This window comes from Austrofundulus limnaeus, unplaced genomic scaffold (assembly GCF_001266775.1).
Source record: "Austrofundulus limnaeus strain Quisiro unplaced genomic scaffold, Austrofundulus_limnaeus-1.0 Scaffold157, whole genome shotgun sequence".
NCBI classification, from domain to species: domain Eukaryota; kingdom Metazoa; phylum Chordata; class Actinopteri; order Cyprinodontiformes; family Rivulidae; genus Austrofundulus; species Austrofundulus limnaeus.
In genome coordinates, this window is record NW_013952559.1 from 559,778 (window position 1) to 565,315 (window position 5,538).

The 5,538-nt window shown below is 44.2% G+C and overlaps 1 protein-coding gene across 1 annotated transcript in view; it reads left to right on the forward strand.

Annotated features, from left to right (window-relative positions):
* Positions 1-139: 139 nt before the first annotated feature.
* Positions 140-5,538, forward strand: part of caln2 (calneuron 2) — a 43,659-nt gene continuing 38,260 nt past the window's right edge. Inside the window, exon 1 of the mRNA XM_014016911.1 lies at positions 140-832. The gene's annotated coding sequence lies outside the window, so the exon portion shown is untranslated. The remainder of the gene's footprint in view (positions 833-5,538) is intronic.

Genomic DNA, 5,538 nt, shown 5'->3' on the forward strand with positions numbered 1-5,538 from the left:
AGACACACTGCATCATTTAAGTACTGCAGCTGATGTCATTTCCTAAACACCACGGTTGGACACAAGTGTCTCTTAAGAATGGATAAATGAAAACACACACGCTGCGCGCACGCGGCCCCAGGGGAGAGGCTTCTCCACTGATCCTCTCAAAGCTCCATCTCCTCCACAAACACTCACCTGAGAGGAGCCCCTCCTCCTCCCCCCTCGCCGGACACATTAAATGGGTTAACTCTGTCACCTGGGGGGGCAGCAGCTGGGATAAACGCGCCGGGACCGGCGGAGAGAGCCCCTCCTCCAGTCGGACCGCAGCCTGATCGTCTCCTTCTCTCCTCCTGCGCGCTTGATCCAGCACAGATGACTGAACTTACATTTTTTATCTCGTTTATTTATTTCCTTGTCTGAGAGGAACGACCACCGGCAGCAGCAGCATCTCAGACCCAGACCCGTGGGCGGCTGCGTCTGGGAGAGCTGACAGGACGGAAACTGCTCCAAATACTGAAGCCATGGCGCTCAGTGGGGAACAGAACTGACTGTCAGGTGATTTCTGTGGCTCTGGACTTCTGCTGCAACGGATTTTAACCAGTTGATTTTTTTTTTTTTTTAAATAACTACCTGAACAGTGCGGTGTGAATGACGCCCTGGTGGATCCCCGCACACGGACTGCATGAGTCCAGCTCTGGGTGCTGGACGGACTCCTGAAGAGGACTGGACGCACCTCGGCTTACCCGCGCGCCCTCAGCCTCTCTGCCGCCGGCTTTTTAACGGGAGTTGGGGGAGGTGGTGGTGGGCTTTGACACCGAGGTGGGGGGGCGGGGAGCAGCTTCGCGGCCAGGTAAGKCTCCCGCGCGTGTCACTGTGCGTGYTGAAGGTGGCCCGCAGAGGGAGGGAGAGAGAGGCTGACTGCACCTGTTGTGATCTGTGTGTGAACGCGCCCGTGCGTGTGCGCGTGCGACCAAACACCTGTGTCTGAAAAATATCTGCTGGCGCGCTCCCTCTTTGAGCGGCTGTGATCGATGTGATTAGGTGATTACAGGTCCGTCACGCGCCAGAAGTGTAATTACGGTGTARTTGTCTCCGCACGCGACGGGGCGTAAAAGCGATCCGTCATATATCAGCCTCTGTGGCTCCACTCAGCTTGTTGCGGCGCATGAGGARCAGACTGCGGTCTGAAAGAGAAAAAAACACAAGTGGGTTCAGCCTCGGTGCCATGCTKCCTCTAAACTCCACAGTCATAAAACATGATGGTCAAATCTGTCACCTGCACCCTGCGCGCGCATTATCCCAAAGCACGAAGGGGCAGTGGATTATTGTGAGGGGTGGGTTACCGCAAAGGAAACTCCAGGTTGTTGTTTTTTTCTGTTCATGTGAGCCAACGTGTGTGGTGAGGGAACGGAGGGGGGGTTAGTGCGCAAATGTTTGTTCTTCAGACTGCGGAYTCCAGCTGCGCTGTCCTGTAGAGGCGCGCAAACCCAGTGCATCATGATGTCCAGCACTGTTTTCTCCCATATCTTTTTAAATGTCTTTCTAAAAACAAAGTGGGTGAAGGGGCGAACCAGCAGACTGACCCGGATGACCCAACTCGAACTTGTGCAGAGGTGGCAGGACGGGCTCATACAGGCGCCTCTGTTGATGAAATGTTGTTTTAGATGAGGGAAACAGCTGAGATGACTGTCTGTATTTGTCCAAGGTGACTCCAGGATCCTATCATGTGGGTGTGCAGGAGGCAGGTCGACAATATCTGAAGAAATTTCAAATCGTTCCACTGCAACACTGCCCTAAATTCWAACATAACTTTATAGCAATAAGAAAAAAATGATGCATGAAGGCAAACAAAAGTAAAAGAAGTGCAGCCAGTTGCTCATCATGGTCGCCATAATAACCATGCATATGCCTCCATAAAGATAGGCTGAAATGCAGACTAAAAAGTAAGGCTCAAACAGTGTGTAACTATTGTAAAAATGCTTCACTTCTGAACTGAAGTCGTCTCTGGCCGCCACGCCTGTGTTTTTATGTTTCWGCGTTTTATGACCAGTTTCTTCCAGTTTCGAAATGAAACTTTTAAGTGAAACTGTCACTAAAGTGCACAGTGGCACTAGAAGATCATTATCCAGTTTTTTTCTGTTTCTCCACTCCAACACACCGTGAYTGAATTACCTCTTCAAGTTCTGCAAAAGCCTATTCATTTCTTTACATCAGGTGTGTTGGAGCAAGAGATCACCTGCGGGATGGTGGCCCTCGAGGACCAGGATTGTCCTGCTCCTGACTCTGAGAGTTTGAGATAAAACTAAGTCCTACAGTGACACTGGGTGCAAGAAGACAAAAGAAAGAAACGTATAATTTTGTCCTGGTTTCCAAAGTTGAATGCAGAACTACAAAATACTAAAAGATTCACTTGATAGAATGAAAACCTGGCAGCAACAACTTACAAAAGCAAATTTGAGATGAAACAGAGAACCATTTGTAAAAAATTTGGTAAGTTTTAAACAGCTTAAAGGATAAAGTGGCATCATCAAGTTGAACTTTCTGCGTAAAACATGAGAAAAAGTCTAAAACTTAAACTGCATTTGTGTAAAAACCGTAAAAGGCATGACRAAGTAGTTTTAGTCTTAAAAACTCCAACTTTCTCTGACTTATTTAAACACTGAAAGCTGTTTTTACCATGCAGTATGTCTGAATTAGAGCAGTAAAGAGGGCCGGGTTCTCTCAAYTGTTTTGTGAAATTGTTAAATAGGGAGTTTTCTTGTTGTTTTTATGTACAAAGCGCTGCAACCAAAAGCTAACTGATTTGCATGTTTGCTTGTTTCCCGCCAAAGCTACAGGAAATGTGTGTCACCACTCATTGGCACACARTTTGAATGTCGTTTCTTATTTTATTATCAGTTCAACGTCTGTAAATCTAATAAGAAGYGATTTTGCTGTTGGTTAAGCGTTGATGCAACACATGCCCTCCTTTGATGAATATTTATCCTCCTCCGTACCCAGTTTGTTTGGCTCTGTGGTTGTTGCATGATGGATCACAGAGAAGCAGTTTATCATCCAACTGCGGAGCTTCGGCTGATCAATGGAGGGCTTGTATTGTTTCTGTCAGGTGGCTGCAGGACTTTGTGCTAAAAGTGGAGAAGACACGCAGAGCATCCTTATGTTTTAGCGGCTTGAAGTAAACAGAATTATTTGATGATTTATCTCTCATCTTGGTCCATCGGAGAGAGAGAAGAAAACTCTGGATAGAATTAAATCGCTCTTGCTTTCTGTTTGGGATTAAACAGGAACAGTGTGTTTTTTTTAATGATCTGAACATTCTGGGACCGTCTGGCCTGTGGATGGGCTGCTGGGACCAAAACCACTGTTCTGACCCCTTTCTGTCAATCTGGTAATGCATTTTTTTTCTCCGTGGGGAAAATGTGTGAAAAGTGCAAGAAAAAAATATCTTCTGTCCAAACTTTTGGCTCCGTCTCAGTTCTTTCTCTTCATTTGAGCCTCTCCTTTGGGTTTTAATCCTTTCTCAGCACCTCGCTGCAGACTCTAAACTGGACTCTCGGGTGCGCGGGTGACACCGAGGTTCAAACACTGTCAGTCAAGCCCAGTTTCATTTGCGCCTTTCACCTCCTAGCTCTCCTTCCACCAACTCAGTCCATCCATCAACCCAAATACCTGTCTTTCTTCATGCCATTCCTCAGACAGTGGAAGCGATGGAGCCTATCAGATGAAGGTTTTCTGCTAAGAAACTGTCTCTGTCAGCCCTCGTGTCTATCTATTTGACAACAGTCACTGATTTCACAAGTTGGGGAGAAAATCTAAAAAAGAAAGAAGTTAACAGGGAGTGACAAATAAAGGGGAACAGAATCAGAATGGCTGATTTGTGCGGATTTTGCCGTGAGTGGGTGTTTTSTGCCAGAGGCGAGCAGATGGACCGTCAGACGATCTCTTATTGATTTCACATCATATATTCGATTAATTTGTCTGTTGATGGATTTCAATTGAGCGCTCACAGAATTTGGGGAATGTAAAAAGCTGCAGAAGAAGAAAAATCACCTGTGGTATTTTCATTATTTTCAATATTATTGACAGATTAAATATCTCCTATTCAAATAGATGAAATTAGTTTGCAAACATTTACAGAGTCCACGTCTAAATTAAGGGTTGATGTCGCCGGAAAATAATCAAATGGAAGGTGAAGGGAAAAATTTCTATCGATTGAGCCACAGCAAACAATTGTAGCATCTAATTAGGTTCACTGAGAATGTATTTTTGTAACTTTCATTTGTCAAATTGCCCCGAAACTGCTTTATGAAAATGTCATTTCAGCATCGTGATTCCTCCTCTTCTTTCCAGCCTTCATGTATAAATCAGAAAGGATGAAACCTTTCTCTGCTGCTTGCGTGACAAAGAAAGAAATGTCATCTTTGGTTTGGTTTCCAAAGTTTATCAACCATGACCCGAGTACAGATGGAAGTTTTACAGCAGTCAGTCTGTGGAACCATCGGAGTGCAGAGAAATATAACGTAGCTGGAGCTGGTGGTTATTTCCAGCCACCAGCAGGTGAGAGATGAGTCCACCCTGCAGGTCATCAGTCCATCACAGCGACATATGGAGATGAAGAATTATGCACAAACTCATTTTATATTTATAGGGATAGTTTCGATTTTCTAACATGTATGTTTCTGAGCTGTGAGAGCTTAGAGAGAACCTCCAAACTCCACACAGGAAAACTCAGACTGAGGTTTTCTTACTGCAGAGCCTCAGTTTGAACATTTAAAAACCTGAATTAAACCCATTTTTTTCTGCTTTTGGTTCATCCTCAATAATGTTGTTTTATTTATGAATTACCTGACATGTTGGACTGTTTTTGCTTAGTTTTTGCTCGTGGCAGTTACTCTGCTAGCTGTCAGTCTGATTTTAATATATTTTAAATGACCATTGTAGCCTATGTTAAATTATTTTGTCACAAAAGCAATGCATACATTGAATTAGAATATGAAAATTATGTTTTTTATAAAAAATACTGTGAATGCTGAGTGTTGAACGGCTTTGCTAAAATTGAACCGTTGAAGTTAAAACAGCTGAAGCTAAGATGAACAGTAGCTGAAAGCTAAAATGAGCAAATCTGTTGCTAAAGGTGCATCGCGGTGGCTCAGCTGGTACCTGTCACCTCTCAGCAAGAAGTTTCGATTGAATCCTGGTGAAGAGAATCTCATTTCTTTTTCTACGTCTCCAAACAGCGTGTAACATCACCAATACTAGTTGATAACAGAATAATCAACTTTCCCGATGGTAAACATCCTGGGAGGTGTAGTCCCAGCGAGTTTGCAACTTCCTGTTTCCTACAGTCTGACGTAATGACACTTTGCGTAGCCTGGCTGATTTGTTTGAATTAAAAGAGCAATTCCTGTATCCGCGTCGGGATCTGGAACAACATTCAAATTTAATGGTTTGTTCCTTTGGCCATAACCCACATATGGTAAAAATTTCATGATAATCCGTACACAAGTTTTTGAGTAATTTTGTCAACAGACAGACAGACAGACAGACAGACAGACA